This window comes from Rhinopithecus bieti, unplaced genomic scaffold, assembly GCF_001698545.2.
Source record: "Rhinopithecus bieti isolate Rb0 unplaced genomic scaffold, ASM169854v2 scaffold_3734, whole genome shotgun sequence".
In the NCBI taxonomy this organism is placed as follows: Eukaryota; Metazoa; Chordata; class Mammalia; order Primates; family Cercopithecidae; genus Rhinopithecus; species Rhinopithecus bieti.
Genome location: NW_016804423.1, coordinates 654,921 through 677,010, shown reverse-complemented (window position 1 = coordinate 677,010; position 22,090 = coordinate 654,921). Strand labels below are relative to the sequence as shown.

At 40.8% G+C, this 22,090-nt stretch overlaps 1 protein-coding gene across 2 annotated transcripts in view; it reads left to right on the top strand.

Annotated features, from left to right (window-relative positions):
* The window catches only part of NALF1 (NALCN channel auxiliary factor 1), a 720,118-nt gene that overhangs the window by 174,218 nt on the left and 523,810 nt on the right, over positions 1 to 22,090 (top strand). The gene's annotated exons all lie outside the window — the stretch shown is intronic.

Genomic DNA, 22,090 nt, shown 5'->3' with positions numbered 1-22,090 from the left:
AAAAAAAAAAAAAAAAAAAAAAAAAGAAATCACGACTATTTTGCTATAATTAAAATTTGATCTGAGACTTGAGCAACAAAATTTCAAAAATGGACAAAATGACTGTATCTCAAATGTCAGTAAGTTGTCAGTAATTTAACAGTACCTAAATATTTTGTTGTTGGATCCCAGTCTCTGTTATATGCAGAACTTCACCTTCTACCCCAAAGAAAACAAAATATATCAGATTTTTCAAGAATTCATTCCCATGCAAACCAGTCATTGGCTTGACAATTGATTTTGACTTCAACAATGTAATATATATAAATAGAGAGAGAGAGGGCAGAAGCAAATGCAGTCTGCCTTTCCTTAGCTTACTAAATTGTCAAATCAAAACGATGGAGAGAGGCAGAAAAAAAGTATGTATAAAGCAGGTAGAATAGTATTGAGCTTATGGAGGAAGCAGAAAGTGAAAGGTAACTTGCCAATCGATTTGAAAAGATGGATTGAGGCTCACAAGCTCCTTACTTGAGTAGGATTTGAGACGACTTCTCCTAATCTTTTCTAGCTTCAGCAGCTGTTTGTAAAACCCCTCATCCGTGTTTCTAACAAGTATTGCTCCCTGCTACAGGTTGCTACATGCAGTAATTCTACCTGCAGCCAAAAGCCTTCCTCTGGAGGGTTCTACCTTTCTGATGGTAAAGTACAAAGTCAGGTGTTATGATCAACGGGTGGCTGGCACCATCCCCAATACTGTGCCGTTACATGTGCAATTTAATGGCTCTCTCTCTTCAGTTTCCTCCTCTGCAAAATGAAGGTGATAATTTTTACCTAATAAGATCTTGCAAGCAACCCACGAAGTAAGTGTGTGAAACAAGTAGCCCCGCACTTAGAAGGGACCGTGGCCTCTGAAGCTGAATCATGTCTTAGCATTTCTGAGCCTGTCTCTGTTCAGTGTGTACATTTACGACATCTTTTTTGAGCGGGGAAACATTTTGTATTCCATTTGTATGGTCAAAGTTCTGTGGCAATTAGAATGGCGATATAGTAGAAAGTACTAAATAAGCAACAGTAATGAACTAGGTGCAATGAATACTTCCGTTACCACCATTATAAAGGAAAAACGAAAAAAGAAAAGAAAGAAAAATGTCTTTCTAAAATAATCTTGCCTCCCCTAATAAGCACGACAGGAATTCCATGCAACTGTGACTGAAAAGTGTTTCCCACCTCTTGTTTATTCTAGAAGTATACTATTTTATTTTTATTTTTTATTATACTTTAAGTTCTAGGGTACGTGTGCACAATGTGCAGGTTTGTTACATAGGTATACATGTGCCATGTTGGTGTGCTGCACCCATTAACTCGTCATTTACATTAGGTATTTCTCCTATTGCTATCCCTCCCCCAGCCCCAACCCCACAACAGGCCCCGGTGTGTGATGTTCCCCACCATGTGTCCAAGTGTTCTCATTGTTCACCTCCCACCTATGAGTGAGAACAAGCGGTGTTTGTTTTTCTGTCCTTGTGATAGTTTGCTCAGAATGATAGTTTCTCTTGGGGCCCGTGCCGGGGGTAGTGGAGAATGAACAGACATAGACACAAAAGACAAAGACAAACAGAGAACATGGCGGCCGCCCCTAGGGCCTCCACCTCACTTTATTTATACCCCACAAATCCCACGTCAGCAAAAATGACATAATACAAAACAAACTTTCTACACCCAAATATAACCTACTGCTTAGTTCTTTGTCTCTAAGCTCTTTGTTATTTTGTCTGCCTTTTTGGCGCCTACTAGAGTTCATTAAAAGTTCAACTAGAGATAGTATCCTTGACTACTGAAGTTCATGGAAAGTGCAACTAGCTAGAGATACTGTCCTTGAGCCTTATCCATTCTCAGCATATTATTTTCAATGGCCCCTGCAGTTTCCAGCTTCATCCATGTCTCTGCAAGAAACAACAGATGCTGGAGACGATGTGGAGAAACAGGAACGCTTTTACACTGTTAGTGGGAGTGTAAACTAGTTCAACCATTGTGGAAGACAATGTGGCAATTCCTCAAGGATCTAGAACTAGAAATATCGTTTGACCCAGCGATCTCATTACTGGGTATATACCCAGAGGATTATAAATCAGGCTGCTATCAAGACCCATGCACACGTATGTTTATTGTGGAACTATTCACAATAGCAAAGACTTGGAACCAAGTCAAGTATACTGTTTTGTTTATCTAAATTTAATAACTGCTTCTGCTTTTCTAGTTATTCTGGCCAATAGTGAATGGGGAGATTTCTAACCATACAACCATAGTGAGTAGACATTGTTAGTTTGGCATAGACATAAATATATACCAAATTAAGGAGATTATTTTTAAATATGTCAGCTGCACAGTTCTTTTCAAGGTTTGTGAGAACATTTTACTTATAATGGATAGTTTTGGCTTCAGATTCACATTTTTATTTGATTATGATTGAGACCCCAAAAGAAACAATTAAGAATCACATCGTCTGGGTTTCTTTAGCAGCAAGTATAAGACTTTAATCCATAAATAGCCAGAATTGAAGTAATTTCTAGATTGCTTCAAGCTGGGCCAGATTGCCATAATATAAAGTCAATTTAGATTTGATTTCTCAAGAAAATTGTTTTAAATGAAAGAAAAAGTTTGTGTTTGGCTACATTGTGTATCTGTATCAAAATATAATTCCCCATAGATTGCTTAAATAAATTCATTTTTTCACACAGTAGTAATATTTCAAAAACTTCCCATTCTATTTTAGATGTACTGAATTCAGGTATTCAATGTTGATCAAAGGAAGGTAGGAAACTTGGCAACAATTGCAACCCATTCTCACTGGAGTCTAATTTAAAGAGAGATGAATTAGACATTCAATTTGTTTTTGAACTTTTCATAGTCAAAATCGACAATTAATGATTTTAAGTAATAATAATGTTCCATAAATCTTAATATGTCTCATCTGCTCATCTCTTCTTAATGTAAGTAATTATGGTTGATGTGGTGAGTCGTATGCTTATTTGTCCATAAGATTTTATTTGCTTCATTTGTTCATTCATTCAGAGATTTAAGAAACATTTATTGAACATGAACAATATACTAATGATTGTTCTCAGAGATTAAGATAAAAAGAATAGACCTGATGTATGTCATGTCTTCAGTTGTTCCACAAAATAATGGAGAGTTTAGTGTTGTGGCTTAACCAGTTTTTAAGGAAACATGTCTTTTCCAAATCTCGTTTAAACCTGCCTTGCATTGTTTGTTTTACTCACATACCCTTTTCTTATTTTGTACATTACTCTTTGTTTTACCGAATCTATAGACCCTTCTTGCCTATTCTTTTATTCCTATAACCTTTTTATTATTTTCACATTAGTGTAATATATCACAAAAACCATCAAACAAAGCACAACATTCATATATAATACTTGAGAATAAATATCACAGTATACATGGATTTTAGATACTTGCTCCTGTCAATATTCAGTTGTTAATTTGTTGGTGTCCTCTTTGACTTTGAACATATGGTGTTAAGAAAAAACTGAATTCTGTGCACGTGAGAAGGAAGATGACCTGTTTTTACTTTGATTCTGATCTCAAAGGCAAAGGGTGTGTGGGCCATATCTTTACAATCTTATTCAGTCCATATTGCTCATCAGAAGGAAAGTATGTCCTTGGATACTTTATCAGTTTCCTAGGGCCGCTATAGAGAAGTGTCACAAACTGAGTAGCTTGAATGACAGAAATGTATTGCCTCATGGCTCTGGAGACTGGGAAGTCCAAAGTCAAGGCGTGGACAGGGTTGGCTCCTTCTGAGGCCATGAGGGGATCTATACTACTCCCCTCTCCAGGCTTCTGGCCATTTGCTGGCCATATTTGGTATTCCTTGGCTTGCAGAAGCATCACCCCAATCTCTGCCTTCATCTTCATTTGACATTCTCACTGTGTATGCATCTGAGTCCACATTTCCCCTTTTATGAGTGATATTGGTTATAAAGGATTAGAAGCCCACCCTGTTCCAGTGTGACCTTATCGTAACTTGACTAACTGAATTTACAAAGTAAGTTAAAGTTCTGAGGTACTTCAACATATTAATTTTAGGGGAGGGACACAATCCAATCCATAACAGATCATGAATTGTATTGGCTCAGATTTATGTAAAGCTAAATAGGTTTTCCACATCACTGTAAGAATGCATGGGTGAACTCTATTATTGCCATCATGTTTTGAATGTACTTCCTCCATGACTGTTAGACACTCTGCCCGAGTGTTTGTAGCACGAATAACTAAATTTCTCTCATTCTTTCTTCATCCTCCCCAGTGCACCATTCGGTCCTTCGGTTAAGACATCATTCAGAGACTCATCAATCACTCCCCTCCCATCTCCTTCAAAGTATTTTTTCTGACCGTATTTAGTAAACTAGTCTAAAAGATATTTTTATTTCCATTAACACTCTATCCTACCTTGAGATAGTATCATTCCTCTCCAGTTTTCATTTCCTGAATTTTAAGATGAGCATTCGTAGTGTATGGAGTTGATCTGTTCCACTTAAACAAAGTATCTTTAAATTGGAATGCATTCCGTAGTTCAAATTACTCACGAATTCCCCAGGAGACAATGCAAAAACCACTCTAACTCTCTGAACAAATACACGTAAAATCTATCATTCCAGATGTCCTACATTGAATTCTCCCTGGGGAAATCAAGTCCCAGAAACTTTTAGATGCTACTGAACTTGTGAATTGCACACTAAGAATGTGATGTTCCCTAATTTGCATCTTTTCTCTGCCAACAAAACCCTGTAACTCTTTTTCTTTTCTTTTTGAATTGTAAACATTCTCATTTGAAGCTTCCAGTGCATTAACCCTTAAAGCATAATATCATGGCCAAGTATGAAGTTAGGAACACAGCTGAACTGGATAAGAATCTCAATGCAGTTTCTTCTTTATTCTAACTGTCAAAGAGTTCTCTAATCTTTTCTTCTTTCATTTTCTTCCTGTGTAAAAAATATAGGGACAATGTGACTTACTTGTAAGGATTGCTTTGAGTATTAAATCAGCTAAATTTAACAATGAAAGGCAATTAATATACATTTACCTCCTTTCCTAAACTTTCTTGCATAATTTGTTCACTTTCACTTACTTAAATGCTAAAGTTAAATGGTAATTACATAAAAAAGGTGCAAGTTAAGCTCTACTTATATCTGCAGGGAGCTATATTGTTTGTAACTTAAAGTCTTTATGAGATGTTACTTTTGATTATGTCTTCAATTTGCCAAAGAGAATGAAGAGAAATAAATAAAACTAAGTTAAGATGCAGAGCCTGGAATGTTTTCAAAGTTGCCATAACTCATTCACTTACACATACCTAGAACCTTAAGACTTTTTCTAGAAGAAAATGCATTTTATTGGCATCACTGTCCCATTCCCAGGATCACATGGAGAATTTGAAAATCCCCAGTTATGTTTTTTCCAAAATATCTGCCATGTCTCTGATGTCTGGTTTTAAAATTGAGTATTTCAAGATTATTGTTTTTAGAGTTCAAATTTAGGCTCACACAACAGTCTCTTGAAACTTCATTTGGCCAGGGTCCATGTAACCAAGGTATAGTTCTTTATAGTGTCAATTTATTATCAAAACTTTTAATTTCATTTCTCAGAAAGCAACTACAAAAATTCAACTCCAGTGTGATTCTTGATTTACTAGGATCCTAAAACAAAAGTAGTCAAAGATTATGGATTATATCATATCAATTGTTTAAAAACTGTTATCATAAAATATAGTCAGTAGCACCTGAGTACAGGAAAGGAGAGAAGAGAAGAGAAAAAAGAAGAAGGAGACAAGGAAGTTGGAAGAGGGAGAACAGATGAAGGACAGAGTCAGAGGAGAAGGTGAGAAGTGCTGGCTGTGTTGAGTTGAGAATCTGCCTCCTAGCGCGCAGATGCTGGTTCTTGCACCGCTGTGACTCCTGGCCGGGTGACTTCTCCCTGGATGTTGTCAAGGGGAATATAAAAAATGTCTCCCCAGGGAAGCCAGCTGTCTGATCAGCCTTCCTGTCCAGTCCATGACAGAGCAGAATCCTAAGCTCCTGGAGCTGGGTCTCTTTGTTCTGTGCCATTTGTCCTTCGACTCTGTTTAAAATATGCCCTCCTGCTTCTTCTCATCACCATCATCCTCGCCAACGACCTCTGTTTTGAGACTCTTGTCCGCAGCACTTTGGTGTCATTTTCATTAGGTAATGCATTTTTGTCGCCTGACCCAGGAGCCACATTTCTGCCAACCTCTGCCTCTGACCTCTATGTATTCAGAGAGGGATTTCGCCCATGCATTGAAATTTCTGATTCAGTTCTCTGGCAACAGGTCCATGGCCTTCGGAAGTAGGGCTACCTTGACATGAACTCTGGAATGGCACAGAGATACACTGTTTTTTGACACCTCTTGTGGGTTTTCCTCTGAAAAATCTTTCTTATACGGAAAAAAAGAAGTCTGGTTTTATTTTATTGGAAAACTTCCTTACTCATCCTTTTTTTCTTTTCCTGTTAAGCTCTAAAACAATTGAAAAGTGCTTTGCCGTGCACATCTAAGGCATTTTATACTCTTCAAAACATAGTCATATATTTTTCTATAGCTGGTATTTCTGTGATTATTTAATGCTCATCCAATTTAACAGAAATGGCATGTAATTTGAATTTAGTAATGTTAAGCTTGTCAGTACCCAGAGTAAAATCCTACCATATGCCTGTGCAAAAGGTTTTTAAACTCACAGTAAGGTCAGGTGGGAAAAATTGTTGGGAACCCAAACTCTGGAGTCTGCTGCCTGGATTTGACACTTGGGGCCACATGTAATATCTCTCTGGCCTTGGGGAAATTAATGAACTATTCTGAGCCTCCACCTTCATAGCCATAAAATGCACATAATAACAGTGCCTGTGTCATTAGATTTAAGTGAAAATGATAAGAGAATATGGTTAAGACATTTAGCACACATTTGCCACATATAAGGCAATGCATAATTGTTAGTCACTATTATAATTAATAGTAGTACTAGTGTTTAGAATTTTTTTAGTTAATATTGTTATACTTCATTTTTAAAATGTTAAAGTTCTATGCCAGTATCCTGTTGAGGAACGTTATCGTTTTGAAAATTAAATATATTTTGCCTAATTTTGGTTTTGGGATTTCAGGCATTTTTCCCAGTGCTGTTCCAAAGACATGTCCACACTGATGGAGATGCTCTGTGTCTATGGCAGCCATGTGCTCCATGTGGCTACTGAGCACTTGACATATGGCTAGTGCAATTGACAATCAGAATTTCTAATTTTATTTCACTTTTTAGTATAAATATTGTGTGGGTGATCCTTACACAAAATATTTCATCTGAGAAACTGAAATAGCTACATGTCACTAGTGCCCGCAGTATTGCACAGAGTTGCTCTAGGCAACTGTTTTGTTAAAACAGGTAAAATTATTATCCCAATTCAATAAGAGTATATAAGACATAAGACAAATCACTGTAATTAATTTCCCCACACTTCAGTTTGTGACCCATTTTCTTTTCTTTTCTTTTTTGACTCCTGGGTGATGTGTGTGTGTGTGTGCACATGTGTGTGCATGTGTGCTGGATCAATTTTTTTTTTTTTCTTTTCAATTCAGGGGGTACATATGCAGGTTTGCTACGTGGGCATATTGAGTGATTCTGGAGTTTGGGCTTCAGTTGAACTCATCACCCAAATAGTGACCATAGCACCCAAGAAGTAGATTTGCAGCCCTTCCCCACCCCCCCGCTTCCCTCCCTGCTCCCTCCAGACTCTTGGAGTCCTCAGTGTCTGTCATTTCCATCTTTATGTCCATGTGTGCCCACTGTTTAGCTCCCACTTATAGCTGAGAGCAGTCAGCATCTGATTTTCTGTTTTTACATTAATTCACTTAGGAAAATGTGCTCTAGCTGCATCCATGTTCCTGCAAAGGACATAATTTCATTTTTTATGGCTACATAGTATTCCATGGTGTATATGTACCATATTTTCTTTATCCAATAATCCATTGATGGACACTTAAGTTGATTCCATGATCTTGTTATTGTGAATAGGGCTGCAATAAACATGGGAGTGCAGGTGTCTTTTTGAACAAAACTATTTTTTTTTCTTTTGAGTAGATACCCAGTAGTGGAATTCCTGGGTCAAATGGTATATCTATTTTAGTTCTTTGAAAATCTCCATACTGTTTTCCACTAGGGTTGAACTAATTTACATCCTTTCCAGTACCATATAAGTGTATCTTTTTCTCCATACTCTCACCAACATCTGTTATTATTTTGACTTTTTATTAATAACCATTCTGACTGGTATGAGATAATATCTCATTGTGGTTGTAAATTGCATGTCGTTGGTGATAGTGATACTGAACGTTTTGTCATGATTGTGGGTTGTTATATGTCTTCTTTGGAGAAGTACCTGTTAATATTAATAATGTGACCTATTTTCCAAGAGATCAGGACCATCTTGGCCAACATGGTGAAACTCCGTCTCTATTAAAAGTACAAAAATTAGCTGGGCATGGTGGCAGGTGCCTGTAGTCCCAGCTACTCGGGAGGCTGAGGCAAGAGAATCACTTGAAACTGGGAGGCGGAGGTTGCAGTGAGCAGAAATTGCACTACTGCACTCTAGCCTGGCGATAGAGCGAGACTGTCTCCAAATAATAATAATGATAATAATAAATAAATCACAATTATGTGACCTATTTTCTAAAACAAAAATATACAGTTGCTTAATTATACTGTGGGAAGATTCAGAGACTTTCAATCCTGTGAAATTGAACTTCCTACCAGGTGGGTGCTCCCCTACCCTCTGCCTTCACCTGAAACCTGTCGCCCACTTGCTGTCTCCCTTATACTCCCAGCTTCTACCGTACAACTACAGGAGAAACCATTCTGGAAAGTTCTTCCCCAGACATTTCTCAGGCTTTTCCTGTGGTCCTCATTCAACCCTCAGCATTTCAGAGGCTGGCCCCCGCCCCTGCCATCCTCCCCTCCAGCCCCAGCTGCTCCACCCTTACCCTGCCACTTCTTCACATCAGCCTATTTTATGTTCTTCATGGCACCATCGTGAATGATATTTGTAGCTTATCTGTTTGTTATATTCTGCCCTTCTCCTATCTAAAAAGTAAGTCTTGTGTGAGAGGAACCCTATCAACATATGCACCACGGAACACCGAGGACTCAGAACAGAGTCGATAGAGATTCAGTGCTCAAAATATCCTGCTCAAAACATGAATCCACAGGGAATTTAATCATTTGCATTTCTGCACTTTGCGCTCACGTTATCAATCACCCCTTTTCCTTCCATGTTGCTGCTTTTTATTACATATGAATTTAGCACATTTAGAGATCCATGGCTCCATTCAAGAGCTACTGCAGAAACAAAATTCAACTTTGGTCAAGATAAAAGTTTCTCTTTAAAATCAATATATTCCGTGTCATAAAAGACTATTCTTCATACTAGCATTCTGTGCTTGAATTCCAACATATGTTTTCTATATAATGTTTTAATCATGTTTTAAAAAAACAATGATTTTATCTTGTAGTCATTACCATATAATTTTAATTATTTAAAATAATCAATTATTTAACAATAATCTTGTTAAATTAAAACCAATTCAGTAAGACTCATCATTCCCCTACCGTACCTTTGGTAGTATTGTGGAAACAAAAATGCTAAAGTGGGAGTTTGTATCCTTAAAAGCCTTCTTTTTTTTTTTTTTTTTTTCCTGAGACGGCATCTCTCCCTGTCACCCAGGCTGGAGTGCAGTAGCACAGTCTCGGCTCACTGCACCCTCGGCTCCCTGGGTTCAAGCAATTTTCCTGCCTCAGCCTCCTGAGTAGCTAGGATTACAGGTGTGTGCCACTACGCCTGGCTGGTTTTTGTATTTTTAGTAGACATGAGGTTTCACCATGTTACCCAGGCTGATCTCGAACTCCTGACCCCCTGATCTGCCTGCCTGGGACTCCCAAAGTGCTGAGATTATAGGCATGAGCCACCACGCCCAGCCTTCTTGTTTGTTTTTAACTGGGAAGGAAGATGAGATAGTCACCAGTAACTATGGTAGATGACCTGGTCCCCAGACTCAGAGGAGTCCTGGGGAAATGAAGCCCTGATTAGCAATGGGAAGGAAAGGGTGTAACTAGGTGGCAAAGGCATCTGTGGGTGTTAAGGAACCTTCAGGATTAATATTGCCAGCTACTCAAAGAGAGGGATAGGTGTTATTTTAATTAGGAACTTTACACCAAATTGAAGATATTTGTCAACATCTGCGCGTATTGGTAAGTACTGAGTTTCCCCAAATTCCTCATTGTTGTTAGCTAAGTAATTCACTAGAGACAACTGAACTGAAATGATAGGTTTTTTTTCATGTCTTTCCAATTAAAAGGGTTCCACCAGCCAGAGAGTCTATTGACAGTATTCTATTTGGAAACGTGTGTTCCAAAGTTAAATTTGGGATGAAAGGAACACTGGGCAGAGAATTCTTTCCTGGCCCACTCTATCCCTGGAGTCCTCTGGAATACTCTCTGATTCCACTTGGGACTCATCCCATGCAGCAAATCATATTTATCTAGGATTGCTGAGGACTATCATGTTAATATTACAGTAGCTGACTTTAAATGATTGTAGGAAAATGTAAGACTGAGATCCTTTCAACTTCCTGTTTCTGTGTAGCTGCCAAATGCCAAAGCAAGTATGACATTCGTTTCCTCTTCCTCACCTTTCACATTTGCACAGGCAGTGGTATCAAGAAGCTCTTCTGAGACCCCTTAGCAAGGTCAAGGATAAGAAAGATTCAGAAAGGAGCGAGGTGCTCCCCTGCACCCTTTGTGAAGTGATGAGCTGGGGTTAATACTTCCTGCAGGTGCTGGAGGTTGGTAAAACAGAGCGCTGTGAGGTGGGGATTCTGCATTTGGGAGCCACAGATTCTGCATTTGGGAGCCCTTGCCTGGAACGTCAGGAGGGCTGTGGCCTGAGGTACAGGTGCCCTGAATCCGGAGTGCCCTGGGCAGCTGAGATGGGGAACAAATGGATGAAAGGATGCTTTGGAGGTGGCTCCAGGCTTGGCCTATTGCCAGAGTTTGGAGCAAGGACATTTGAGTGCTTTTCCTGCAAGAGATGTGGGCCATACAGGCAAAATCAGTATTGGGTTGATGTGGGTCTCCTCAGCAGGTGTCCAGGAGACCTTCACAGGATGTGTTCCACTGGGAGTCCAGTGACAGAGGACAAAATTGCAAGTGACCTTCCCAGAACAGAAATGCATCTGTGCAGGATAAGGGAATCCCAGGAGAGAGGAGCCCAACAGGAGAGCTCTGAAGAGGCCCTGCATTGAGTTAGAGTCAGCTTCCGTCATGCCAAGGCCTCTCTGGGGACCCCAGCATTCAACTTTCCAGCTAAGAAAGGACAAAACCAAGCAGCCACATGGAGCAAAGCATAGGGAGTGAAAGAACTGCATTCTCCATCCCCACTGTAGCCTTCCAGCCATGAGCTGTGGAAAACAGAAAGACCGAATGCTCGGTTAATTCTGGAGTTGGGAAGAGCATCTTTACATGTAGATTCTCATCATAGAATTAAGATTATTTTGCAGTATAAAGTGACCCTAAGTCTGTCTCTTGACTACATATAGGCAGATGTGGCATGGGAACTCTCTCAGAAGATTTGTTCGGTGTCTGAGAAAGATTACCGAATCAGACATTTTTTTAAAGGTGGTAGGAAAACAAAATAAAATTATGCTTTCTTATGTCTGTAGTTGTGTCTATTCAACTGATTGTATTTATGTATTTATATTTGAGTCAGGCTTTTACCCTGTCACCCAGGCTGGAGTGCAGGGGCACAATCACAGCTCACTGCATCCTCGATCTCCCCGACTCAAGCAATTCTCCCACTGCTAGGACCACAGGTGCACTCTGCCACACCTGGCTAATTTTATTTTATTTTGTAGAGATGGGGTCTCACTTTACTTCCCAGGTTGGTCTTGAACTGCTGGCTCCGACAATCCTCCCTCCTCAGCCTCCAAAAGTGCTGGGATTATAGGTGTGAACTACCGTGCCTACCTCCCATTTTAAATATTTGAGTAAAGAACAATTTGTTACTAAAATTGGCCCTTAACAGAATTTAACTTTGCATTTATAATTAAACAGGCATTTGAAATAGTTTGGGGCCATCCTATGGCAGAGGCCATTGGAAAGTCTACTGCACCTAGACTGGGTTGGCTCTCAGTGTGAATCTCAGACGTCCTGATTCATGCCCCAGTGCAGCCCACATTGTGGAGGACCCCGTGTAGCATAGGCAAGGCAAAGGTGGGCTGGCCCTCGCTGAGCCTGTAGTTCAGCATGAGAGGCAGATAGATAATGAATGCATCTTCACTCTAAAGAGTACCCATTTTAAAACGTGTTGAGAAAGAAAATGGAAAAAAAAAGTGGAATCATGAGACAGCATGGAAGTGTAGCCTCATCTTGAGTGGGAAGCCCTGGGGGCCTTGCTAGGGATGAAATATTTGAGTTGAATGTGGACAGGGCATAGGCCGACAGATAGGCAGCGTGTTGGGAACCGCACAATGCTGGCAGCGGGAACAGCCTGTGCAAGGGGCTGAGGAAGGAGGGGAGAGTGTTGCCTGTCTGAAGAACTAGAAGAGCCTCAGGATGAGTGCAGGGAGGGTGGGCCCTGAGTCCCAAGGCGGGCCGGAGAGCAAGCAGGGCAGATCCCTCTTTCCAGATGACCTCGCCATCAGAGTTGCTGGCAGTTTTTGGCTTCTTAAAGCACATTACAGTACTTGTCTTCCTCTTCTTCTCAAAATGAAGGCAATAATACTTTGTCTTTTTCACAGAGTTGTTAGAGGATTAGAGGAATCAGTGCGGGCCTGAAGAGGAGTTTGCACGACCTAGGAGAAAGCAGGGTCTGGTTAGGACCAGCGTATTTCAACCTTGTAACTTGTCCAGCAATTGTGTTTCAATATGTTTCCACTGCATGATTTATTCATGTCTGTTAGTGAAATAAAAGGCCAGGAGGTCATCTGGGTGCACTGTGGTCGTAGGATTTCCACGGGAGTCCAGCGTGCACATGCTCCTGGGACAGACAGAAAAGCCGACTGGGAAGCTTATTTAGGGGTAGTGGAGAGGAGGAGGAATAACGAGGCCACTCTGTCATTTCAGCTGGCTCTCTTTTGCTGCTTCTCAGCCTCTGCATCTATAAATAGTTGAGGCTTCTGGAACAAGCACAGTGTCAGGGCTGGTGACAGGAGGAAGGAGGGGAATTTGCCGTCCTTTGGGTTCCCTTGAGAGGATGGCCTCCATTAGGCACCTACAGCCATTGGATGAGAGCAGGATCCAGATGACAGCATTAAGTGTCACAAGATTGGACCAGCCTTGGGGACATGGACAGCCCGCTCCGATCATTTCATCTGACTCGGTCTCCCCAGCTCACCTCATGGACCGTCCTGCCTCCCCTGATGACTTCAGGTTGGTATTTGAATTTAAAAATGTAGAGGTTAACTGGGCATAGGGATTATGTAAAATAGTGTTTTTTTTTTTTCAAACTTTTCTTCCTGAAACCGTAGAGTTCCCCGATGCACCCCAGGGCAATGAGGGAGTGAGAAGGGGTGAATCAGGCAGCCCGCCCTCCAGCCCCAGCTCCACCAGACCAGCGACCCTTTCATCTCATTCACATGTTGAACTTTGTCCACTAACTTCATTTGAAGTCAGTGTGGCCAATCTTTATTAAAATACACAGACCAACGATCACATAAATAACCATTTTGGGCTCCTGATTCTGTCAAATTCTTTATTTTGCTGATAAAGACACATGGCTTCAAAAACACATTTCTGATGTTAGCGCCAGTCATCTCTTGAATGTCACACACGTACTGCCGGGTACTCTGCTCCGTACCGTACGGTCAGGCATCAGTAGGGGAAAGACCGTCAGTAGGGAATGGCGTTCTTGTCAGTGACTGCTGAAAACAAGCCTTCAAGCATTCACTCCGCTTTAGCAAAATGCGAAATGTGTACTTAAAAAAAAACAGGCGAAAAACTGAAAAATTAATTGACATGACATGTACACACACAGTCACACATACACTCGCACACTCACACATACACTCATGCACACTCGTACTCTCATACACCCTCACACCACTCACCCTCTCTCATGGACACACACACTCCCTTACATTTGCACATTCACAAACTCTTACACTCATGCACACACACACTCATACATTCTCACACCACTCACCCTCTCTCATGGACACACACACCCCCTTACATTTGCACACTCACATACTCTTACACTTTCATGCACACTCATGCTCTTGTACACACATTCACACTCACATCACTCACCCTCTCTCGTGGACACACTCACACCCTTACATTTGCACACTCACACTCATACATTCTCACACTACTCACCCTCTCTCATGGACACACATTCTTACATTTGCACACTCACATACTCTTACACTGTCACGCACACTCATGCTCTTATACACACATTCACACACCACTCACCCTCTCGTGCACACACACATTCTTACACTTGGAATCTCACACATACACACACTCATATACACACTTTCACAGTCTCACAGACAACCTCACTCTCGTGTACACATACATCCTCACACACAGTCACACACATTCTCACACACCACACACCATCACATACACACACACTACTCACACACTCTCACTCGTGCAGACACATGCCCCTCCTCATACACACACTCTCATACGCACTCATACCCTTGAGTTCTCACACTCACATGTTCACACACAGACACACACACACTCATACACATGAGTGTATGGGAACGTAAGAGCTGGCATCGGAGCAAAAAGAATTCAGCTTTTAGGGACCCAGAAAACGGCTGTTCCTGTGCACTGGGTGGTGCTGAAGCTTCCTCAGGAGCAACCTGTCAGCCTGGTGTCATCACAGTCATGGTTGGCATCTGGACGGAGAGAACAGTTCCTCTCTGTGGAAGTAAAATGGCAAATTGTGGGAAGAGATGAGCTTGATAACACCGGCTCCTCTTGAAAGCAATGCAGAGCCTATGTGGACATAGCTGCTGGGCAGCTGGGTGCCTGCAGCTGGGCACCTGGGCATCTGGGCACTCAGGCAGGGACTCTGAAGCATCCATACTTGGGAGATCTCCCACCCCTTCTGATGGCCGCCGAGGGGACACACACTCAGATGTCCTGGGGATGTCGAGGGAGGGTAGCATGTCTCTTCACTAAAAGAAGGGGAGCAAAAGAAGAGCCGTGAACACGTTTTTGCTCCTTAGAAGCAGCTGCATGGAGCCAATGGCTTCAAATACGCCCAGGTGCAGAGCTCTGACACTTTAAGAAACCTAATTCTTCAGTAAATAAATGGAGACACCTGGGAATGGAGTGACCGTGGGCTAGGTGGAGCTTCCATGGAAAGATCCATCTTTTTTCCCCAGAGGTTGCTTGGTGTTGTAAAAATGAAGAGAAGCCAGGGAAGGCCAGGTTGCCCACGGTGGAGCAGCACAGTGGGAGCTGAGGACCGCCTGGATGAGGGACACTCTGGACCGAGCAATGACACCTCCTTGACCCCGTGAGGGGCGCTGAGGAGGTCTTGAGGAAGGTGCATGCCCTCCATCAGGATGCAGAGCCCACTTCCACCCAAAGGAATCGGAGTTACACCTTATAATGTTTATCATGATTCCAACCTGCTTTCTCCTGCATAAAAGTCACTTGCACAGTGAAATCTGGCTCTGTAACTACTCCTCCGTCACCCAGCCCATGGGATATAACATTCACTTCTTTGACAAATATTTATTGAGCAATTATAATATGCTAAGCACTAGATGTACCTAGCGAGGGTTAATAAGGAGAAAAACACTTTGTATCCTATCATAAGTACATTTATAGTTAAAGGTTTTCACATTTTCAAAAGAAACTTAAAATGTTTTTTGAAAAATGCATATTTTCCTGCCATAATTTTTTTGATGTGAAGATTTACAAGGTTATGAAAAATTAAATGTTAAATTTTAGATGCAGTTCTCATATTTTAACATATTTAAACTATAGGAAACTGAGGCTATCCCAGATTATACAAAATATATGGGGCTAGAGAGAAAAGTCAGAACAATGGAAGGTGAGTGAAAAGTACAGCTGACAATCATTTAAGCGGCAAGAGGAACAACTATGTCTCAAACCACCAGTTATTTGCCAAACACTTTATCTGTAGCCACCTGAAGCCCCTGATATGGTTAGGGTTTGTGTCTCCACCTAAATCTCATCTTGTATTGTAATTCCCCCTATCCCCGTAATCCCCACGTGTTGGGAGAGACCAGGTGGAGGTAACTGAATCATAGGGCTGGTTTCCCCTATGCTGTGCTTGTGATAGTGAGTTCTCACGAGATCTGATGGTTTTATAAGGGGCTCTTCCCCATTCGCTCAGCATGTCTCCTTCCTGCCTCCTTGGAGGAAGTTGCCTTGCTTCCCCTTCGCCTTCCACCGTGATTGTAAGTTTCCTGAGTTCTCCCGAGCCACGCTGAACTGTGAGTCAATGAAACCTCTTTCCTTTATGAATTAATTACCCAGTCAGGGGCAGTTCTTTATAACAGTGTGAAAGGGAACTAATACAAAACGCAGACGAAAGCAGTGTTCAGGGAAGCTGGTGACTTGCTTGAGGTCACAGAGATTCGGATTTGCCTCTAGGACAGTGTGGGACACAGCTCTGTTTTATTGGACACTGCTACTCCTCAGGCACCATGTCTCTGGATAACGATGGCATTTTGCAAAAAACAGAAGTCCTGTAAACATTTATATAGATGAGTAGGTCATTCTAGAACTTTTTTGTGTGTAACTGAAACCTTGAGCTTCCTACCCACCTCCCCTCCCCCTCGTGGCCCTCACACACCTCCTGCCGGTCACAGGTTGAGCACACAGTTCATCCCTCCTGTTCCCAGTGTCCTCCTGTCTGTGGAGTTCATTGGAAGGAAAGAGAAAGCTGGTGAAGTGCAAGCTGAATGTAAATGCTTCAAAGAAGGTCACTGACTTCGCAGATAGTCTAGCCAGGATTATTTTTCATTTTGACACACAAAAGGGATAGACTTTAAGATTTCTCTGCTTGTTTATGACCTGGTTATTAAGAAATCCAAAAATAAATAATTTAACTGAAAACATTTTAGGCCTTGGCTTTGTGTAGACGTTTTTCAAACTCTACCATGGCAGAAATATGGTATGTACAATTAAAGGTTTCAAAATAAAAAGAAAAGCTGCCTCTCTAAACCCAAGTATGTGTATTCTAGAAAATTCAGCTCAAGCTTCCTTCAACCATCTGAATTACAGGTCTCTACTATTTTGTTTTGTTTGCTTGTGGTTGTTTCAATTATCTCACAATTTACTTTCAAATTATTTACAATATAATCGCAGACTATGGATACTTTGACAGAATAATGATTGAAAAAACAATATGTAGATGATAAAAAATTTTAAAGCAATATTTTGATCACATTTTATGTTTTTTTGTCTTTCATTTCTCACTTGACAGTTTATTGTATCTCTACATGCTCTCATAAGAAATGATTTTAATGTCTGATACTCCATTATGTGAATTTATCATGACATATTTTATTCTCCTGTTTCTGCACATTAAATTTAGTTTCAATTTTTAGGAATTATAAATAATAATGTGCTCAGCATAATTGATTATACATTCTGTGCCCAATTCTAATTATTCCTGTGACAGAATTTTAGGAGAGTTACAAAACTGAGTGTCTAACCTTATTAAGGCTCCTGATAAATATTTGTTTTTCTCAATTGTGTTTATATATATTTACACATCTGTGGCTTCAGAAGTACTATTGGCTGGGCGTGGTGGCTCACGCCTGTAATCCTAGCACTTTGGGAGGCTGAGGCAGATCACTTGAGGTAAGGAGTTCGGGATCAGCCTGGCCAACATGAGAAACCCTGTTTCTGCTAAAAATACACAAGTTAGCCGAGCGTGGTGATGTGTGACTGTAGTCCCAGCTACTCAGGAGGCTGAAGCATGAGAATCACTTGAAGTGGGGAGGCGGAGGTAGCAGTAAGCCAAGATCGCACCACTGCAGCCTGAGCGAAGGAGCGAGACTCTGTCTCATTAAAACAAAACAAAAGCTAGGACTATTTATTCTATCTGGTCATATATATGATTCTGATCCCCAAAGTGGAGACAGTGTCTCCTCAAAGCCATAAATCTGTAGGATGTTTAGCAGGTAGATATTTTGTATCTTGATGAATTTCAGAATTCTTTTGGTATTTTATTATTCTCTTCTCCTTGGGTTTTTTTTGGCTTTATTGAGATGATTTATATGATTTTTAAAGTCAAATAATTTTATAGGCTAACAACAAAAATAAATATAAGTACTATTTTATACCAGTTTTAAAATGTATGTATATGTATTTGTGCATTCAAATTTCAAATGTGAGGTATATACATGTACAAATATATTTCAAAGATAAATATTTTCCCCTTTCATCTTTCCTGTAACTTGTAGCTAGAATTGTATTTCTAAAGTAAAGATACACCTAGGACTCTCCTCAAAAAATGCTGTGATAACATTTTGTCTGTATGACAAAGGGCTATGTCTGTAATGGGGCCTGGCAGCCCTCCTAAGCTAGCCCCATTCCTCTAGCCTTGACAGGTAATTTTACATATTCCAAATATGTCACATAGTTTTATACTATGTCCTATGCCTAAAGGAAGCATGCTGTGGATTTTTTCTTCCCACTGTTCCTTCACTGGAATACCTAGACTCTCCAAAGGTCAAATCTTCACACGAGAATTCCCAGAGTGCTGACTGCCCCATGGAAATATTTAGGCACCGGATCTAAGTCTATATGACTCTGTTGGTTGAATTAAGTAGTATTCTTAAAGCAAATATACTGGAAAGGTTATAAGATCTGGAGTGGTCATTTGGTCATAGTGTGCATTTGTTTAATTTGATTATCCTCTTTCAAGGGAGCGAAGGAAGAAGTAGTATTGACTCCTCGGAGCAGGCTTGAGTGTTTTTCTAGGGCTCTTATATTAGCAGGTGAAAGTTCATGAAGACCTTTGTACCTCTGGGGAAGGAAGGACAATTGGCCTGGGAGGCAGTTGACCTGTAATTTTACAAGCCTTGGAATTCTGCTTGTGGCTGACAGTTTCCGATAAGACTCTCTAGAAATCTGATAGCTAGTGGCTCCTCACTCCGAATAGGGAAGTCTTACCTTCCTCCATACCTTCGATTAGAGCCAAGAAGATGATGTGGGAAATGCATTTTTTAGATCCCCGTGTATGAGTGACATTCCTTGCCACATCTGGATTGGCTCTATAATAGTGACTGGTATTCCTTGTCAAAGTAATTCAAAAGTGTACAAGGACAAGAATTGACATGTGCCAATACCAGTATTTAAAATGCTGGTGAGAGAACCAGGCAGCAGTAGCTAGGGAGATGGAAGCCCCAGGCAAGGGACCTTAGGTACACATTTCTGTTGGTCATAGTATACTCAGCCTATTTAATGCCAACATGATATCAAACCAGTTAATGAAACAAAAACACTTATTTTGAGGACTTCAATATGATTAAAGATACAGTTTCAAATTCTAGAGATTCCAGAGAAAGAAACAAGAGGTAAAGAAGTTATAATGCAACATGATAAAGATGGTTTAACATTTTTAACAGATAAAGATTTCCTCCCCACCCCCACTCCCAGAAAAGCCTCTAGAACGATTCTAATCGCATTTCTTCAACAAGCATCTTCTGGGCAATGATGCCATCTATGCGTAGGTACAGAGAATTTTGAGATCCAGATATGAGCCTGCAGCCCCATAGCCGATAGCCCAGTGGCAAGCTCGAACCTGCTGATAACATCCAGGGAAAAATACCAGGAATGTAAGAGCAGAAGGATGAGCAAGTTGCCATGGAAATGGTACACAGAATATCAGTTTCCTTTGGGAAGGGAAAATCTAACATGAAAGGTGATATTTGAGCCTTTAAAAAAGCACAGAAATATATCTCCAGTCCTAATTCCTTGGCCTCTGTATCTGTTGACTGCAGTACCGCAGGGGACCTCTAGCCTGCCTCTCTCAAGGTGTCGTCCTTACTTTTTAACAAATCTTATCACAACATCCTCATCTACCTACCCCTTAGCCTCATCACTGAAACTAAGAATAGTCCACATCATTGAGCTCCAAGTTTCCAACAGGATCTGACCTTTGAGTCGCTGGGGAGGGAGTGAGAGTTCGAGAAAGAAACATTTCGACAACACACTTCTCCCCAGCTTGACCTTCGCTTCTGCCACCCTGGACTTTTCCCTGGTCTCTGAATTGAGAAGCCCTTCCTCTTCTCTGCTTTTGAAACGGTGTTTTATGGTCTTGCATATATTTAACAGGAAGCTTTGCGTTGTCCCTTCAGGTCTCTGCCTTAGTTTGTGTATGCATTGTAATGTATATTATAGATGTGTGATTGTTTCCTTAATGAGCCTCTCCCCAGTCTGGCGTCTTAGCCCCTTGAGGACAGGCACAAGGCCTGCCACATTGCATGACAAGTAGAATGGACTCAATAAATGCTATTTAAGAAAAAACGATGAATAAATGCCAATCTCCCAATAGAAGTAAATTGAGAAAGGGTGTAAGGTTCAGCGGGGACAGCATGAACAAAACCTCATAGTCATGAAAGCACAGGTCATATTCAGAGACCCACAGTGAGGGCTAAGTAATAGAATGCACTCAGGATGAAATGCCAAAGAGGCTGGGGCGTTTGGTTTGCTTAAGATGCTTGATAGCATGCTTGTGTTTTGGATAATAGAATTTACGATAATGCGGATTTTGAAAAAGTTATGTGTGAACCCTGTTTTGTTTGTGAGTTATATCTGGACTGCAATACAGGACAGTAGGCTAGCAGAGAACACGGAGGCAGGGATTTTGTTCAGACTTTTTTTTTAACCTTTCCACTGGTCACACTAGGGCAAAAGAGCAAGCAAGGCCAGGAAATGAGATTAGATATTAAAATCTATGCTGGAACTTGAAAGTGAAAATTAAGTGATGGTTTGGTGTTGCTCTTGTCTTTGGGCCAGTAATAAAGAGAACTGTAAATGTGTTTTGGAGGACACCTAATAGCTGCTGCCCAGCTTATGTGGAGCTGGCCCCTGGTATGGGGAGAACGCTCAAGTCATCTCTGTGCCTTCTGCTTCTTCAAGTGGATCAGCTCCAACAAGTACAACTGAATGACATCTTCTGTGACCCTCACCTCATTTTCTTTTTCATTATTACTATTTTTTTATTTTTGACACATAATAATTATAAATACGGAGTACCTAGTGATGTTTTGATACATATAATGTATAGTGATCACATCAGAGCAATTAGCATCTTCATCATTTCACATGTATCATTTCTTTGTGTCAAGAACTTTCACTATTCTTCTAGCTGTTTGATACTATACATTATGGCTAGCTGTAGTCATCCTACAGTGCTGTAGAACATAGAACTGATTCTTTCTATCTAGCCTCAATTGCGTATCCTTCAACAAAGCACTTCCTGTCCCTGATTATTTTTATTTATTTTAGTTGGAAAACGCTATGATCTGAGCTCATGGATTCCTGTTCATAGCTTGATCCTGAGAGAATAGGACTAGCACCATATCGTCAAATTGGGCATAATCACTAAAATTTTCCTGTGGTAAACACAACACCCCCTCCACCTTCCAGAAGGCAGCAACTGGATTGCTTCCCTGGGACAAGTTCCAGTCCCTGGCTACAAGAGGGGTGAGGTGCATCAGGATATTTTGTGGTTGTTTATTTTCCTCTACTAATTTCATTAAAGCATTTCCCCTGAGACCGAAAGCTCATTAAATTAATCCTTTAACAGCAGAGAAGAAGACAGGAGGAAAGAGAAGGGGAAGGAAAAGGAGGCTTGGTAATAAGCTATTGGAAGGTCTTTAGAACACAAGATAAAAGCCCAAACATGCAGCTGCACCCGTACAGAAAGGAGAGGAAACAGAATAGGTGTTTTTGGTGTAGATGCTGTAGGTACCTTTGTTGTTGGATATGGGTGTGCATTTGCTGTTGACACTCTTGAG